Source organism: Athene cunicularia, assembly GCF_003259725.1.
Source record: "Athene cunicularia isolate RWA chromosome 1 unlocalized genomic scaffold, athCun1 chr1_part2, whole genome shotgun sequence".
Taxonomy (NCBI): Eukaryota; Metazoa; Chordata; class Aves; order Strigiformes; family Strigidae; genus Athene; species Athene cunicularia.
Genome location: NW_020799092.1, coordinates 54,405,991 through 54,426,273, shown reverse-complemented (window position 1 = coordinate 54,426,273; position 20,283 = coordinate 54,405,991). Strand labels below are relative to the sequence as shown.

At 36.7% G+C, this 20,283-nt stretch overlaps 1 protein-coding gene across 1 annotated transcript in view; it reads right to left on the bottom strand.

Moving 5' to 3' along the window:
* FOXP2 (forkhead box P2) overlaps positions 1-20,283 on the bottom strand; it is a 373,136-nt gene that overhangs the window by 288,674 nt on the left and 64,179 nt on the right. Inside the window, exon 2 of the mRNA XM_026868109.1 lies at positions 14,444-14,521. The gene's annotated coding sequence lies outside the window, so the exon portion shown is untranslated. The remainder of the gene's footprint in view (positions 1-14,443; positions 14,522-20,283) is intronic.

The window sequence follows — 20,283 nt, the reverse complement described above, 5'->3', positions numbered from 1 at the left end:
GGGAGGGGAGGGGAGGGGAGGGGAGGGGAGGGGAGGGGAGGGGAGGGGAGGGGAGGGGAGGGGAGGGGAGGGGAGGGGAGGGGAGGGGAGGGGAGGGGAGGGGAGGGGAGGGGAGGGGAGGGGAGGGGAGGGGAGGGGAGGGGAGGGGAGGGGAGGGGAGGGGAGGGGAGGGGAGGGGAGGGGAGGGGAGGGGAGGGGAGGGGAGGGGAGGGGAGGGGAGGGGAGGGGAGGGGAGGGGAGGGGAGGGGAGGGGAGGGGAGGGGAGGGGAGGGGAGGGGAGGGGAGGGGAGGGGAGGGGAGGGGAGGGGAGGGGAGGGGAGGGGAGGGGAGGGGAGGGGAGGGGAGGGGAGGGGAGGGGAGGGGAGGGGAGGGGAGGGGAGGGGAGGGGAGGGGAGGGGAGGGGAGGGGAGGGGAGGGGAGGGGAGGGGAGGGGAGGGGAGGGGAGGGGAGGGGAGGGGAGGGGAGGGGAGGGGAGGGGAGGGGAGGGGAGGGGAGGGGAGGGGAGGGGAGGGGAGGGGAGGGGAGGGGAGGGGAGGGGAGGGGAGGGGAGGGGAGGGGAGGGGAGGGGAGGGGAGGGGAGGGGAGGGGAGGGGAGGGGAGGGGAGGGGAGGGGAGGGGAGGGGAGGGGAGGGGAGGGGAGGGGAGGGGAGGGGAGGGGAGGGGAGGGGAGGGGAGGGGAGGGGAGGGGAGGGGAGGGGAGGGGAGGGGAGGGGAGGGGAGGGGAGGGGAGGGGAGGGGAGGGGAGGGGAGGGGAGGGGAGGGGAGGGGAGGGGAGGGGAGGGGAGGGGAGGGGAGGGGAGGGGAGGGGAGGGGAGGGGAGGGGAGGGGAGGGGAGGGGAGGGGAGGGGAGGGGAGGGGAGGGGAGGGGAGGGGAGGGGAGGGGAGGGGAGGGGAGGGGAGGGGAGGGGAGGGGAGGGGAGGGGAGGGGAGGGGAGGGGAGGGGAGGGGAGGGGAGGGGAGGGGAGGGGAGGGGAGGGGAGGGGAGGGGAGGGGAGGGGAGGGGAGGGGAGGGGAGGGGAGGGGAGTTCCTTTCCAGTTGGAAGGGACCTACAATGATCTTCTAGTCCAACTGCCTGACCATTTCAGAGCTGACTAAATGTTAAAGCATTTTGTTAAGGGCACTGTCCAAATGTCTCAAACACTGACAGTCCTTGGCATCAACCACCTCTCTAGGAAGCCTGTTCCAGTTTTCACCACCCTCTTGGTAAACCTCCCCTGGTTTACCTCCCCTGGTTTACCTCCCCTGGTGCAGCTTTGAACCATTCCCACACATCCTACCACTGCATAGCAGGGAAAAGACATCAGCATCTTCTTCCCCACTTCCCCTCCTCAGGAAGCTCAAGACAGCAATGAGGTCACCCCTCAGCGTCTTTTCCTCCAGACTACACAAGCTCAAAGTCCTCAGCTGCTCCTCACAGGACGTTCCTTCCAGTCCTTTCACCAGCTTTGTTGCCCTCCTCTGGGTAAATTCAAGGACCTTCATACCCTTCTTAAATTGTGGGGCCCAGAACACCATATTCAGGATCACTGCTGTATTTTGTCACTGATCAATCCTTTACCCTAACATCTACAGCACCTACCAAATGATTCAGAGATGACACAAAATTAAATAGTTCCTATTATTTTTCATCCAAAATAGACTTCACACTTCAAATACAGAATACATTAAGCTATTTACTGCTAAGCAGTAAATGTATAGGCAAATAAATGCAAATGCCAACAAAAGAATACTGCTCTATCTTTAAGAATGTCTTGGAAGAGATTACTGTTGATATATATAGTCCTAAAAGATTCTAAGTATATATCACAATTCAGCCAAAGATTCTTAACTCAGTCAAAGAGTCTTAAAATTAAATATATGTATTTCTAGATTGAGTCCTAATGGCTCAAACTTTCTCAAATCAAGTCACAGATTCATGTATCATCAAAATAACTGATGCTTCTACAGATATTCAATATTAATTATTCTAATCATAAGTGTTCCCATTGACAAAAAGGTCTTTGGATGTTCAACTTCAGCAGAAAAATCTGCAAATTTCCTGTTTGTTTGGGGTTTTTTTTTATTCTAGACCCTAACTGAGACCGTCTGAATAAGCAGCATTTGCATTATCAGCAGAGGGGAAACTACTAAATTAGAATTTTTCCTGAACAAAATTCAAGGAAGTGGTAAAGCAAGAGTGGCAGCAAGGGTCATTCACAAAGTAAAAAGAATAATGTGGTATATTTCCCAGTTATCTTAATTATTAATGAAATTGGTATTATTTGATTTGCTAATCTGGTAAAAAATGCTGTGACTACAAAGAAAGGAATGAAACCTCAGAAACACTTCCTGTACTTCACACAACTTCATGTGACCTTGAACAATGCTGGTGCAAAGAGCCCAGACAAATTAGATTTTACATTTACAAGAATACCACACAGTGAACATCTAAGCATGTGAAAGTCTCCTGACAATTTTTCCAGGTTGTTCTCACAAACAGGTAAGAATTTCCTTGCTAAAACATCAATCGGCTCCCAATGGGAGTTACTTTAGTTAGGCCTGAGGAATAAGAAGCTTCAGAATTATGGCCTTTCCATCACAGTACAGCAGTTCAAGAAAAAGGACAAGAGCAAGGGATTAAGGAAGATTAGATATTGTTCACAATTCAAATTAATCTTTGAGTAGATGATGGGTTATAAGTGACAGATGAATAAAGAGGTAGAATTTTCAAGTAAATGTTGCTTTTGTCCACAGCCAGGAGGAGTTGCTTAGCTGAACTACAGTTTCCTCAGTGCCTGGCTGATGCAAGAACCAACAACAAGGCATAAATTTAAGCTAAAATGCTTAACTTTATTAATAAAAGATATATTAATATATTTTTGTTTTCTTCCTTTTTAAGCAGAAAGCTGGTCAGTCAAGAGAGCAAATCAAGCAGGTAAAACTTACAGAAAAAAAAGGGCAACAAATACTAGTGCCTGAACTCTCCTAGAAGTTTCTTTCAGTCATCTGGAAAACCATTCTATCAAGGGTAAGAGATCAGACAAGCGTGCTCAAATAGCTGGTATTATATGATGGCTCATCTATATCGGGTAAGAGTAATAGCAGACACCTGGAAAAGCCTAAGTAAACATGAAGTATCCTATATATAATAATCTTTTATGCAATTATTTTTTAAAATTCATAGGAAATTTTTATAAATTCATGGGTATTAAATTAGCCAATCAGGAACAAGCTTTTATCTTTTTTCTTTTGAAGCATGCATAAATATCCTTGATACAATGAAGAAAAAAAAAAACAACAAAACAAACAACACCCAAAAAGAACCTAACATCCCAAATCAGTTAAAACTAACAATACCTATTTCAAAATGCAGAAAACCAAAATGTGAATAGTTTAAGCAATTGTGTGCAGAATATTTAGACAGCCTTTTGTCATACTATGTTTGTTGTGTTTTGTCCAAGCAAAAAACCTGTTGTAATAAGTGTAATTATTTTAACAGATTTCAATGAAGCAATTCAGGACAGACTTTTAAACCTACTTTATTACACAGAGTAACACAGAAGCAATATTTTTTCATAATATAGAAGTTTAAAATATTTTAATAAATGCCTTTATATTACTGGATTTTATATTCCTGAGATGTAAACAAAACGGTAACTCTGCAAAGCTCACAGAAGAACTACATAAGCCATTTTACGAGAAGGATATACTTTTCCTTCTTTTCTATGAATGTATAAAGCTCTCCTTCAAGCTCTCACTAAATCTATTGATCTGTGAAACACAGTGCACTCCAGGGAGGCAATTCACTTGACGTTCTGTATCAAATGATGAGATGAATAATGATCATACCATTTGGTAATTAAACGTCTTACAAACCTTTTAACTGACTGAACGTCAGTAAGGTCAAATGAGATCAAACCTATTTTTTGTTGCTGTTTTTAATTCTTCTACTAGCAATACAAAAGTCATACTTAACAGTAACTATAATATTACATGGCAAAATCAAATAATTAAACAACATATTTTTTATTCCTGTATTATGACATAGTTTGATTACACAGAGAAATTGTTCTTTCATCCTACAGTCCTATTATAATCTTAATTGTAAAGCTTTAGGAGAGGTAGCCACTCACCAGTATAGTGCAAATAACTAGCAATGTTATTGGATTAAGGGAAATGAACAGCACATAGAGCAAATCTAATATATACCGAAGCACCAAGCAATTAAAATAAACCTCCTTGATAACTTCCTGTATAGTTACAGGAATCAGACTGTTTATTAGAGGATGAGTACAGGACATTTTAATACTTTGAAGTCACTATCAATGTTCATCACCTTACACATTAATTTGTTCATCTTATCTATTAACATATACTAATAACTTCAAAAATTGACACTGGAAACAAATCCAAAATATTTAATAAAGAAGTCACCTACAACTTTAATTTCATGAATAGTTTTATATTTTGCCTGTAAATTTGCTAGCTGCGAAGGGAATGAGAAGATGCAGCCAATACAGTTTTCACTACAGACTGCCAATACTGCAAAAATCACTTGCCTCAATAACTAGAAGTTTCTTCCCAACACCTCTGTCACAACTGGGATTCCTAGAAAAGACAGTATCTCTTCCCATATGACTTTGGCATAACCTTATTGGTTGTCATGAATCAAGGCTTTCATTGCCAGAAAGAATAAATCCCTCCATCTTTATCCAAACTATCACCATCAGAGTTTACTGCCTGAAGATTCAGTTCCCAGATATTAAAGAACATCTTAGGATTTTCCTCTAGCTATTTACCTAGAAAACAAAGAAATCTTTATTAGCCTATAAAGAAAACATCCAACGTCTTTCTCAAAAACAAATTAGGACCGATTCAGTCAACTTTCAGAAACATACAATTGAACAAACATACAATCAAAATCTGAAATAACTAAACAACACAATCAGTAACAGTCTGTATATTTATTACAGTTCTGTCTTGCAGAAGAGCAAACTGGCCACTCTCAAAGAACCATCCTTAGTCTACCATGGCTAGTATCCTTGTGTTGCCTCAGGTGCTTCTGCACAGCTAGAGCCCAGAAAAGAGAAGTTTCTGGCAGAAACTGAAAGAGAGAGAGGATTTTTACAACGCATCTGAAGAAGTAAGGCAGCAGATGAATTTGCCAGCCGGACAGAAATTTTCTGGTGAAGTCCTGCATCCATGCTGAGGATTGGCTGCTACTATGCAACATGAGAGAGATGTGGGAGATACCTTCTTAATATCAACTGCCAGTTGCTCACAGTACTTTGTCTTTCTTTGGCTCAAGGATGGTAATAGAGGTCAAGTTCACAAAATGAAAAACAGGTAATTAAATCACAAGCTCTATCTTCTGGGATCATTTAAGTATTTGACAGGGTATTCAAGATCATAACGTAGGAACTTCAGAACACTGCCCTATCAAATACATTCAGTCAATCCAATATATAGCTTTTTCAGGCCTAACAAGTCAAATAAATTTAAAATACCTTGAACTAAAAATATTTTTGAATTGCAAAATTAAAATAAGACTGCAGTAACATTAATACTTCCTCAGATCTCAGTTTCTCATATAGTCCAGAAGTACAGCATTCAGCCAATCTCTGAGAGACAAAGAAGATCAAATACTCATTTTTCTAAAAGTTCAACATTAAAAACTTAAGGGAAAAAATGTTACTTTACTGTAACTAACTGGAGTATTCCATTATCTTTTATAATTGAAAGTAAATAACCATGGGACTTCCACAACTGAGTAACTTCTCTTAAAAAAGCAAATAAACAGGTGCTCGGATCAAACTTATTTCAGAACAGTATTATGCATGTGATTTAAGCTGTGACCTATGAAAAGATGCTCTGTGGAGGCTCAAGGCCTTCAACATATGCTCACTTAACAAACAGCCACAGCAGTTAAGGATGCTCCTGCTCTCTCCTTCCTTCCTCAGCTGTTTGTTACCCTCCCAATGCCAAAGCTGCCTGCTGCCACTCAGGGGCTGGCAAAACAACCATACAAACACTCCTAAGTAACTTTCCTGCTATAGCCAAGTAGTATGGTCTAAACTGTTATGGATTTTCCACTGCATCATCTGGGAATCCTTTCCACATTTATTTCCATTTTGCTTTTTGAAAATGAGAGGTTGAAGAAGAGAAGGAAGAAAGCAAGCAAACACAATTCCTGCTGTAGGGGTAATAATGAATTTCTGAGAGAGGGCAAAGATACATAGAACTGAATCACCTGCTCATTAAATAATTATGTGATTTCGTTGTTAAAAGGATTATTGATGATGATGAGTCTAATACTTCTGGAGAGAAAAAGAAAGATTGACAAATGGGCATGCTTAGGTTCCACATTCCTTGTAACATTACTGCTCGAAAAGGCAAATGCAAAATTATTCTGTCCAAAGAGAAATCTTTAAATATTTTTCCATTCATTTCTGTAATTCAGTTCAACATACCAGCCTTATTTGTAAAAATAAAATAAATAATAATGCTGTAATTCATTTAGTCCACTTAACCAGTAGAGAAACTGGTGTGAGTCAAAATTCCAGTTTAGAAGTTCTGACTGGATGATGATGCAAAGATTACAAAATCCTGAACTTTTTAAAATGAGCAGTAACAATCAAGTTTTAGAAATACACCTACCTAAAACTAAAGTAAAATCCTTTGACTGTATTCAGTAGAAATTTTGTATGAGTTATTGTTTTAATCCTTTAATAAGTGATGGAAAGAGAGAACTGGATTTGTATTATGTCATGAAAATATATCTTATAGCAAACAGAAAACAAAGTAGGAACTAGTGGCAGTGGCAGGTGGCCATGTAAGAAAATTTCTATATTGTCAGGAAAAAAGCTATATATTCACCAACTTGACTGTAGAATGTACTGTTCAGATAATAAATACTAGTTACAAACTAGTTGCAAAACATTTAGGACATGAGGTCACATGTCTTTGCCATATCCCACTATTCATCTGCTCCAGTTTGAAATGTTTAGTAGTTAACTTCAGCAAAATCAGAATGATATTAGGTTGCAAATTCAATTACAGAAGCACAGGAACACCTATATTTACTTCAACAGATCTAAACCAAAATTTAATTCAGTTTCTACTTCATGTATAACAACACAGAATTAAAATTACAATCCATTTCCCATTAGTGTAGTTACCTATAAAAGTATACTTAACTGAATTATATAGATTCTAAATTTCTATTTTGTATATGTAATGTACCCTGTCCTACACACTATTCCTGAGAAGGCACTGTATATTGTTTAAACTATAGCAACAAGCAGTTGTAACTCTGCAGGCTAAGATTACATGTCTGGTATTCTCTTTTGCAAAACCTTCACTGGTTCTGTAATAATTTACTGAATCTTCACATAAGTACTCAAATATATATGCATATGTTTGGATGTAGGACCAGAACCACCATATGAACCAAAACATGACCTATTTTGCTTCTGTAAAAGACTCAAGCTTAGAAAAAAAAATTTTAAAACTTCCTTCAAAAATTAAACTGTGAATATTTTAATTTTGCAAAAAAGTCTGATGCAGTTACGTAGTTTTCCCCATCAAATCACCAGTAAAAAAAACCTATCTCTTGTAGGCTGAGACTGACAACAATTACCACTGAATAGCTTTTTTACAGACTACATTAAAAATTCTGAGGCCCAGTTCCTATGGGACGGTGATCTTTGTACACTTCCTAGATGACAGTGCCCACAACAAAAAAAAATCATTACTTCTTTCTTTGCTAGATCCCATAATACATTTTTCAGAGGAGAGAAGAAATCACTCCCCAAGACAGTTAACAAGCACCACTTACAAATATAAAACTCATTTAAAATCATCTTTTTAGGGAGGTTAACTCTCAGAGCAATCAAATAAACATCTATTCCATTTTCAAGATCCCATTTATTTTCAGGAATTAGATCTGCTGTTATTTCTTCCATATGCAGTTACTTGTACTGAATGGCTTGCTTTATTGCCTATTTTTTTTTTTTTTTTTTTTTTTTTTTGGTAAAATAAAGACTTTAAATAGCTAATTCATCACATTTATCATGGACTGATTTCTGGATAAGGTAACTTCAAAAGCATTCCAAAAATATAGATAATTTCTTTTACTGTGTTACTTGAAAACACAGGAAACAATAATATGAATATCAGTATTTCAAAATTACTTCACATATGGTCAAATAAGAAACCATGCTGAAAAAAACTGCAGAAATAAGTTGTTCTGAGAAACAGGGGAAAACACATTCGGTTTCTTTAAGTTTTACAGAAATGCAAAGTAAACCACTGTTGAGGTTTCTATTTCTCTTGATAAAATTAGTTTTTATTCTGTCTAAATCAATCTATGTTGGAGCACATACATGTCTCAGCATTTTCTTCCAAAAACTGTGGCAACTCTTAACGACTTTACAATTTAACAAGAAAAACCTCCAAGAGATAGAAAAGACTTCACAACACAGAAATGAGCACTGATTCTTTGTCTTGGATCTCCTACCAGGGTAAAAACCAAGGCAATTCTACCTATATAATTAAATTCTAATTAAACTAACGTTCTCTGTTGCCTCCTCTGAAAAACAATACTTTCTAAAAACCTGATTTCATAGAAAGCAGAGAAGGAAAACAGAAGGCTTAAAACAGGAATTTGTGGTAGAGTTCTGTCTACCTCTAGTCCTTCCCACAGAAAGACAAAGCTGTTGATGACCATTTTATTCTATTGTATGAACAGAAAGAGCACCATAGAATGAATGAAAAGAGACTTCCTGCAGGAGGATGGGAAGTCCTATCTTGATAGCATCACAGACACTATGTTTTGCATTTTAAGTGTTCAAATTTTAAGTCTGGAAGTGCTGTGAGAGCATTAAGATTTTGGCCAGACACACAGTCATCAGCATGGCAGCAACAGAGAAGACCTCTTCAGAGCGCAGCTGGTGCCAGTGCTGGTGCTAGTGCTCTGCATTATAAACACAATAGAGTAATTTTCCCTCTTAAAAATATGACCAGGGTGGGAAAAACTAAGAGTATCATTTGCATTTCTTAGATTTATTCACAATCATATTTGAAATAGGATTTTGGCCAGCACCCCTGACACTTGTACACATCAGCACAACTAGCTGTGTCTTCCTGCTAACAGTTAATCTGGAAATCTATCCTTACTATGTTTTTCCAGTCTGTCAACTCATTCCTGCAAGTCATTTTCAAAGAGCTCATTTATAATTTATTTCAAACCCAATATTCGTGAAATCTCACAAGCATCCCATCATTAAGTACCAACAGCACAATTTGTTATAATAAATATCTTCACTTTAAAAAATAAAATGTAATTGATATCTAACACCACAAAAAAGAGAAGATTTTGTTTAAACATAAATATAAGAGCAAAATTAATATATTTGTTATTTAAATGATTGTATTTTCAAGATGGAAAACCAAAGCTGCATCTGCAAACTTTGTTCATATATTATTAACATTTTATATTAATTTCCTTTATTAACTCTAAGACAGTTTGACAAAATTGTACTGAACTAAAACACTGGTGTCTTGCTTTCTAGAAGAAGTGGTCCAACTAGTAAGAAGAAATCCACCAGTGTAACTAAAGAGAAAAATTCTCATTGTTATCCAGGTAAAAGAATAAGAGGTGTATGTTATCTGTTGCATCTTAGCTCACTTATTATTATGCATTATCTTATTTCTAAAAATTATACAGACATACTACTCAGCTCATCTACAGCAAGTCTTTACAAAAAAAGTGTTGTGAAGAACAGTTGGGGTTTGTCGACCATTATTCTGAACAGTTTGTCACAATAACTCTAGCAGTTCATATTTTTTCATGTGCTGTATCACACATACATTTAGAAATGTCAGGGCTTATTTTAGAAACTTCTAATATTCAAAATTATGTCAGTGATTATTAAAACCTATAAAAGTAACAATTCATTTTGCATTATTTCACAGAATTATTTTCTCAAGTAATAAACTCACCCTCAGTTAATCTCTACTATTTTTTAAAATTAATTTTTAGGAAACTGTCTATCCATCACCAGTCTCTTAAAGAATCAGAAGCAGTAAGAAAAATAAAGTCAGTATATCCATTACTCTTAAATTTTTTAAAAATCCCTTTGTTTGAGACATATAAGAATTTAAACACCAATGGAAATTCCACTGGAAATGATGATAACATTTTCAACAATTAAAGTTTTGGTAAAAGCCGTTAGCAGTTTAACATCAGGCCAGTTAACACCTTTTCTTGGTATATTGTGCATAAAAAGTATTCCCATCTGTTTCAATGCTTTGGTTTTTTCATGGGCTTAAACCTGTCAAATTATTCCATTTGATTTCAGAGAATTCTCATATGGCAATCTATTTTATTTACTTTATCTTCAATAAAATGGTTGAGTGAGCATTAGCAACTATGAGACACAAGTTTCAATCAGTCCTCTGCCAAAGGCGTCAATCTACATTAGACCTACTGTGCTGTGAGCTGCAGCCAGAAAGCTGGAGTAAGACAGGGCAACAGTGAGTGAGTGAGCGAGACCTAATAAAGCAGCAGTGAAGAGAGAGAAAATTCTCCCTAGACACTAGCATACACTGCTTATATAATGCATGTGCCTAGTTCAACACACCAGCAGCTCCTTAATAAAGCTGACAGCTAAAAAGGAGCTTCAGACTCCAACTTTATTTTACATGACAACTACAGTAATGGTCCTCTGTTCTCAAGCAGGCCACGTTTAGAAACTTGTATTCAGTTCAGTTAAAAATTAAGAGTTCTCACCTCTCTCATTCATGTCACAGAAAAAAGAATCATAGAATTACTAAGATGCACAACATCTCTCCTCATTTCATACAATTACTTGAAAAAACATGAGATTTCAACTAGCTTTTCCTTAAAAATCTCTATGCTAGAAACCACAAAACAATCAGTGTATTTGAGCAGTATCTCATTTCTGAAGGCATCATTAAGGACCAATTTCAACAAATGTAAGACATCACTCCTAGATGCCATGAAAATATCTCCCAAAGCACAAACTCTGTAATAAGTGATTCAAGTTCATGTTTGATATGCGCTGTAAAAAGCAGATTATTTTAATAGTGCTCTTCCTAGCAAACCAGACCATTAAGACTACTTAACGTTCAGCTGAATTGAAAAGCTGGCCAGTTTTAATCCACAGTTTGATACTTTGTATAATCATAGCAAAAATTTACTACATCACAGTTCCAAGCCACAAATTTGATTCTATCAATGTAAACTACTTTTTGACAAAAGTTGCCTTCAAGTTCCCCCAAATCAGTAATTTACAGCTATTCACAATCACCCTGGAAAGATAATTCAAAAATCTACAATAGTGTCTCTGTTCTAATACAATTCCATTAAAATGTAAAATACTCTTTATCTTTCAGACTCTTTGTGGTGGAAACCAGATTGAAGACAAAGCCCATCAATCCACATCCAGTTACTTCTTGGAAAGCAGATACCACCTTTTCCTTCTGACATTCTGTATATCCTCCTCCCCTTCACCTACAACAGTTATCAAAACTTACTTGCTTTCTGACCAGATATGTGGAAGAGTTACCCATCTTCATTGACAAAATTAATGCCAATTCATTATTCATGTCAGTCATAAATGTGATCACCAGTAATAGGTCCTTACATAACTCTTGAGTTCCAGTTCAGCTGCAAGATTAACTATATGAGATGTACTTCTGTACTTACCTAACAATATGATTATGCCTGCCCTATACAAAATAAATATATATATATAGATTGAATATTTTGTAGGTATATAAAATGCATATATATACAGCACGTGTAGATGAGGTGTGCTGTTTAAAGTCCTGTAGTACCAGGAAGAAACAGGAATGGACACAATGTCTCCTCTTTCACAAATTACCAATACAGTACAGAAGAGCTAGATCAATCTAACAATAATGAATACTACAACTACAATTCAGTTCACTAACACAGAATATATTCATATTTAGAAAACTTCCTTAGCTTTTTTTCCAAAGCCTAATGAACTTAGAAAATTCAGATGTAACTGTACCATTAATATCCCCAAAAGTGTCCATTTAAACCATCAGTCCAAAACTTGAACATTTTTCTCTGCCTTCACATTTTTCCAGTATGGATTTTTGTCTTGGTTTCAGTTTTTCCAACTCTAACTCAGTTTTCTAAAACTTACTGCTAAACAGTTAAGTGGTCAGAAACCAAACAGATTTTTTACCATTGCTAATTAAAAACGTACTCATGAATGCAATTTTATTTTAATCTATTTCTATCACTACTTTTATGACTGAATCCCAGTTTTCAATCAGTGCAAAGACACCGTGTCCTGCCATAAAAAAATAACATACTGAAGAACTAATATTCAGAATTTACTATTTCCTCATGGACTACAAACATTCACTCTCCACTTTCACATACTGCTAGAAAAAGAGACCAGTGCTAAAAAGGCCAAAAAGATTTTGGCTTTCTTTGCAGAAAGCATTTTTATAGATTGTATTTAACTTAGAAGTTAGGGAAGAAAATAATGGAGGAAACAGAGTAACAGTTACTTTCCTCCGTATGCCTTAAGTTCCAGACATACTGGAATTCAATAAAATTATACTGCCAAACTACTATAGATGCACAAGTCATTAATACTGCATTTCTGACTTTACTTGGTACAATTACTACGTATTTTCTACCAAACCAATTATTTCTCCAAAATACTGACACTGTCTATGAAAAACTAGTATTACTAGGGATTACAAAGGCCAAGTTGCATGTCAAGTCATGTGTATAAATACGTGACAGAAATGCAGCCATATTTCCATTGCTACCTAGAAAGCAAAAAATCTGACCTTTTTAGTGTTTTCTCCATCGGGTAATGTAAGAAAAAAACCTGTTCTGCAAATACATTACTACATATTACCATAGAGCTGCACACAAATTCATATGTGATGCCTGTTTCCCTGTATAGTGCTGTATATCCTTTGATTTACAACACAGCTGAAACTAATACTCTATCTTTTCTTCTTTTTAAGATTTCATCATATTTATTCCATACCCTTCAGGCCACTGCCCCAAGTCCTTGGAAAAAGATGAAGTTAAATCGGAAGAAAGGAATTTTCCTTTCTTATTACCCTGTGGGTAAAGACAGTAACAGTGAAACACATATTAGGACAGTTTTGTTTTGCACTGCTTTGAATTAGGTTAAAAAGGTCTGTGCTTCCTCCCAGAGGGTGAAACTTTAGAAAACTTGTTATAAACATAGTTTCAGCACTAATTACTCTCACCATCATTAACTTATCTGGAATTACTTCTTTTTCTTGCCTTTCTGAGCCATCAATTTATGAAGACGGATATATCAATATTACGGAGCACATAGGTATATCTAAATATTTCGTAATACCTTAGCAGTTACAGTACATGGCATACAGGGAAGCAATACAAACTTACTTCGAAAACAGTGGTGTACACAGAAGCAACTGGGCCTGGTTCCTATTATGGTGAATCAGTTGCCCCTTGTTGAAATCTACATCTATAAGATTTAGTATCAGGCACCAGTTGGGCATAGTTTGCAATTTACACATTAAAATATTGCCAAAAATTCTGAATGCGAACAGTTCTGGAAATATTCTCAAGATATTTTTTACCCCTGTAGGAAAAGCAAAATATGAACAATTGCAACACTCGACATGTAGATTAATTTTTTGTTGCAAGTATGAAAAATCTGAAAGAGATGTGAGTGGCTTGCTAAACTCTCATCTTATACTAATTCCTTCTGAGTGTCCTTTTCCAGATCTCTCTAAGGTAAAAAAATTGGTATCCAATTGTACATGATTCACTCAAGATAGCTGTGACGGTCTGGAGCAAAGCAAGTTATTCAGTGCTGGCATGCCAAGTCCTAAACTGGTACTATACCCAGTAACAGTGTTTCTTCACAGGCGGGTTCACAAAAGCAGTTCAAGCAAGATTTGAACTTACGATCCTTGACATCATGGGATATTCCTGGTTACCAAGGGAACAGAGATCATCCCAGTTTCAGCAAACTAGGAATATCCAAACTCGGGCATTCATTACTATTTAATCTCGTGGTTTAAATTTTAAATTTATTACAAAAAAATATTTATATAGTCTAAAATAATTTCTAACCAAATTAGCTCAATTATCATACTCCTAATGCACCTGATGTAATGAAACTATACAGAGTTCCAGAGACCTTGGTGAGAGAACCATGTTTTCACCAATCCTGGAAAAGCATGTATGGAAAGCCTATATGACTTAAATATTCTCTGCTACCTAGTCATAATAAAAGCAGTCATACATGTCAGTGAATCACAGGAAGCAGAGATCAGCTACTTGAGAATGGACTGGTAAGCAAGAACAGCAACTCTAGAACAAAAGAAAGTTGCAAAAAATAATACTCAAAGGTTAGTGAGTTATGCTTGACCTATACTCACCTTCTAAGCCTCAAAAAGACCTTTTAACTTCAACCTTGAACAGAAGTGATGTCCAAAATCGATTCCAGTACCATTGTCCTGACAAGACAAAGAGAAATGTTTACAGCTATTTAGATATAATTTAATGAAAACAAAATAGAATTTGGCTTTATCACATCCTCTAATCAGTTCCAGATGTGCATAAGCTGATTCTTAAGTATTCTGAAAGACAAAGGAAGAAGTTGCCATTTTAAATTTTTCTATTTTGACATAAATATTTTGGTTGAAAGTCATCAGTTTATATAGTCCACAAAGACATACAATTGTTCAAGACTCTGCCTGGTAGTAGAGGGACAGATAAACCATCACTCAAAGTCTAGTCTTATTTTTTTAAATTCTATTTTTATTATTAAAGTACCTAAAGGCAAACAAAAGGGAGGCTTCCCTGAAGTAGTTTACTCTAGACTGCACACAGTATCACTACCAGTAAGTTCACAAGGTCATCTGAAGGAAGGAACAGAAACTGGGAGACAGCATGCCAATGAAATTTAAATCTATATGCATTTTAGGAAGGATAAAAGGACAAGTTAAAAGAAAAAAAAACAACCCAGTTTTGAAGCTGAGACTGCAAGACTACACTGAAGGGAGAAGATTGGACAAGACAGAAGAAACAAAGAACATGCAGGTCCATAGAAAGTATATTTACATTACACCTATGCCTGAGTACATCCCTCTTTGCTGAAATCAACTGGCATAGGTAATCCTACATCCATGCTAATATACTCATATATGCTCCAAAACAGAGGGGCTGAATGCAAACTGTCTAATAGAGTGGTAGAAAAAATGTCTGGTAATTTTTTAGAAAAATATTAGCTTGCAAAGACCTGGTAATATTTCCAAGCATTATTTAATTTACTAATATAGACATAGCCTTAATGCTTGAAACTGCCACTTCTGAAGTCGATCCTACCAGCCTCTCGATAGTGCCTCTTGGCAATTTGCCCTTGCTGACAAGGTCAGACAGAAGCAGACTGAAGAGTAAAATGAATGCAGAATTTTATAAAGAAAAGACTGCTTTCCCACTGTTTAAAAAAAAAATCTGTGTTCCAACTGGCATTATTAATATACACTTTGTTACAAGATGTTTGGACATTTAAAAGAGCTGCAGTTCTAACTTATTCCTTTGTTTGTAGCGTATAACAAAACCTGCTGGGAAGGTCGAAGTTCCTAGAAAACTGAAAGCTACCTGGCAGCCTCTGTAGTAGAACAAGTGAGGAAGGAAGAGCAAAGAATGACAGGCTGGAGGAATAAACACTACATGAAACTCTGGCACAGTAGGACAGCACTGGGAAATGAGAAGGAAATCTTATGAGTTCTTAATACAAAGAAAAAAAGAAGAAAATGTTAAAACCAGATAACAATTCTAAGGCAAATATGAGGAGGTGAATGTGGGTGGCAATTCTTTAGAAGTTGTTGGAAAGTAAACTATATCAATGGAACTTTGCTTGATGGTCATGTGGTCACCCTGAATCCAGAATGGTGAGGTGGATACAGCCTTCTTAGAAAATAAATTTAAGATAACATTTTACCATAATTAGTTCTAATGTCAAAACAACCACACTCATTAGTCTTGATTATTAAATTTTATCTTTGGTCTTTTTCAATTATCAGGATTTCTGTAACTTTTCAGCGGTCAATAAGGAACATTTAAAGTAGGCAGGATCACACATAGTAGATGTGACAGGTATGTCACAGACAGATGTCAGGCCTTACCTATCAACTTCCTTTTTACCTGTACAAATCTACACTTATCTTTTGACCTGTGTTTGATTTATGTTACATTTCAGTGTGGTTTACCTGATGAAGGCAGTTGCCTCTTAAAAATAATATTACTTTTGTTATAAACATTCATTTCTACTGAATTTTGTTTGCATCCTAAAACCTTGGACCTGAATCATTCGAGTTATTCCAGTTTAACACTTTGCTACATTCCCTCCAACTGAGCCAGCACGTTCCATCCCTTGAACCACAGCAGGAAGATCTTTAATATCATTGTTTACCTATTCCATATTGACAGTGCTTACAGAGGTATTTTTTTGGTTTTTCAATATCTAACAATTCCATTTGAATTCCATCTGAACGTTAAAAGCTTACAAATTCAAAGAACTTGCCAACCAAAGCCTTAAAAGTATCCTGACAGAATTTATTTCTTAAATACAGTTGCAATGGGTGAAAGTTCAATCAATTCCAACAGCTCAATGTAGTATAGTTTTCAATCAATTCCAACAGCTCAATGTAGTATAGTTTACTCAGGCAGGAACACTCTCATCATGTGAACAGTAGCATACACCTCAACTGAAAGTCACCTAACATGCCACTCATCTTTGACTTCCTATTCAGGTCCCTAAAATTTCAGTCAAACAAGCAAATACCACAAACTTCTACAATAGCTGAGAAAGGAAAAGTGCAGTGGTCAACAACTGAATTAATTTGATATGCAGAGTCTTATTAAAATGTAGATTTAGAGGAACTCTAGCAAAATTTTTCTCCAAATGATAAAATGTGTAACAATTATGATCACCCACCTAGCACAGAAGCCAGATAGATGATAGATGCATTTTCAACACTGACAATGTTATGCACTTTAGGTAGTATTTTGTCATACAATATGCTGTACTAGACATCTTCAAGTATGATTCACTATGAACACAACTAACAGAATTTGTTTCTTATGTGAATTGTCACAGTTGTTTCAGCAATCACTAGAATATAAAAATAATTCGATTCAAAATTAAAGTCAAATTCATCCCTAGATGAAGATATTCCTTTGAAACTTGACTTAAATAAACAAATACGATGCCCACGTGACACAAACTATTCTCTTTAACTCCTTTATTTATTTGTTGCACTTATCTCTTAGTTCATTTTACATTTAGATCACAAATCATTGGGATAAGTTTACCTGTTATATGTTTGAACACTGCCTCTATGAGAGTATTTTGATTTGAAACTACATTCTGTTATTCATTATTCTGCCTTGTTGGTAGCCTTTGGTATTTTTTAAAATCTAAACCCATCAAAGTACACTACAGCTCCTTAAGCAGTTCTACTTCTTGATAAATCAACAGCCATTCTGACATGTCTGTATCTAAGACCTACTTATTCACATTTTCTCTATAGTAAAAATGGTTCAAACTGAGCATTACTGCTTTAAGTGAGTATTTGTACAAAATATTCCAATGAAACATTACTCACTGTTGCATCCAGAAATATTTTAGAACATGGCTGAGGGCCACCTATATAAGGTATCTTTAGATATACTTGTTTTCAATTGGAGAGATTGGGCCAAGGACACAGCTGGATTCAGTAAAACAAGAATTATATGCTAAAGAGACTGACTATTATTTTAGAGGCATATAAATTCACTGGTACCCATAGCCTATCCCTTTCCATCATACAGCCCCTTCCATGCAATTAAAAAAAAAAAAAAAAAAAAAAAAAAAAAAAAAAAAAAAAAAAGAAGTCTTAATTCATAATAAAGGACTTCTGAGCAAGTTTTAAGCTGTACTATATCAATAGGACATCCCACATTTTATTTGAAAATACATAATTTACACACAATCCCTAATGTTTATCTTCTAAAAGTATGAAATAAAAATGTTTAAAGTTACTTAGTAGTCAGACTATGCATTTTTATATTTAAACTACTTCAAGACATTAATTTACACTACAAAAAATATTCATTTTTAAAGAGTATTATGTAAATTACAGAACTGCAAACAGAAAAAATACTCCTTTTCTTCCTGAATCCAAGTATTGAGTTAGACTATTTCTGTGTCAGAGAAATACTCAGAAGCTCATGACCAGATGAGCACTACTGAATTCCATTATAATTAACAAGAACATGCAAAATAAATTAATAGTTATGTTTTATAATCAATCCAAAGTTAAATGAGCCTATGAAAAGTCCTTCATACTACTGTGATCTCATTAGCCAATTTTTACATGTTACCCTACATTATTACTTAGATGAACGAAGGCTGGATTTTATTATGTGTGGGTCCAAACAGAAGTACTGTGGTGATAAGAGAAGCAACATTTTTTTTTACCTGGCACAGAGAAAAAAATGAATTGCTGAATGCTCCTTGGGCTGTCAAAATTCCCCAACTATCTTTTCCAAAATTTTTAACAAATGCTATGTACTTACAAAATTTCACATTATATTCTATACTACTAAAATTAATATTGAATTTTCACAACATGGAATTTGCTAATCAAAATAGCCATACTCAATTAATCAAGACAACATGCAACTATGCAAAGAAACAGCAAGAAAAATAATAAAATTTACAGAAAAACATTACATATTTAGTATTTAATTCCTTAGAAATTGCCCAGTGACAGAAAAAGAAAAATAATGACACAGACTAAATATATCATCTACTTCTGATATGTCCCATTCACTGTGTAACCAATGTACAGGTTACATAGAACTAACTCTTTTTGGAGGAGAGGGATTGGCAGGGGAGGGGTGGTGTGTGTTCCATTTAGGTCTTACTTATCCTAAAGATTAATAGGACGCTGACTACCTGTACTTATCAAGGCACACTGGAGAAAATTGAGACAGTACAAATAAACAGGAAGCCTGGAGCAAAGGAAAAATCACCCCTCCTCAGTCTTCTGTTCCAAACCCTCCACAGCACTATTGTCTGAATAGTTGGGTATACAGACTAAACCACCCCTGAAGCAGGTCTACCTTGCTTGACTTGCCCTTACATGATAGATAACCCATGCTGACACTAATCTTTTAAGTATGCACAATACCAATATCATATTCATGGAGATTTCTGAACAATTTATTCAACGTGTACAGATACCATGCCTTCCTTTATCTTCAGGCATGTCTGTCTGTCTTCTGAAAACATATAATTTACTGAAAGACAGCTCAGAGAAGCAGCACCTTCCACTTGCTGAATTTTCTTATCATAAACTGCAGCAGCCTACAGTAATTGGGGGAGAATAATATAAACAGAAATGAAAGCAATTAAGTATTCCTAAATAGTTTGATCTACAATACCACAAACACAATGGCACTGAATTTTGTGAATTATTTCCAGAATTACAATTTGTTTTTCCAGTTTTCTAATGTGACATGATTAGAATGGATTCAAGAATACTATCAGACAAGAACGTAGAAGAAACAATTTCAGAAGGTATGATCTTGTTAGAGCACATATATGGTGATCATCCTGGGTTGTCTTACATATCTTTTGCTCTTTTAAAGAAATGTATGTACAGATTTATAAACTGGTAACACATAAAGTCAAAACAGCACCTGACCCTTCTGCCATGATGCATCCACCACATCACAAAGAAGGTTCTCTAGCCCAAACTGCATAAAGCAGCACCTAAATTTAGACTGGGTCACTTAAGACATCAGCTCAGTGTATCCTCAAAACTTTCAAAAAAGTGATTCCACAACCTGGCTTCTCTAGGCAACCTGTTCTGCATAATTCTTTAATTGAAAATCTTTTCCCTTACACTGAATCAAAACCTTCACACAGCAGAGTTCCACGCGTTCCAACTGCTCCTTCACATAAAGGGCAACCCTCTCACCCCTTCTCTGCCTGACTCTTCGGTAGAGCTGGCATCCATCCATCACAGAACTCCCATCATTCAAGTCGTTCCGCCACTTGGCAGCTTATTCCAATGATGCCATAGTTCTGCATCTGCACGTGGAGCTCTAGCTCCTCCTGTTTCTTCCCCACCCACAAAAATCTCGTCTAAATAAATAAATTGAAGACCTAACAAAAACAACAACAAAATATAAGCAATTAAACAGCCACAGAAACAACTTCCAG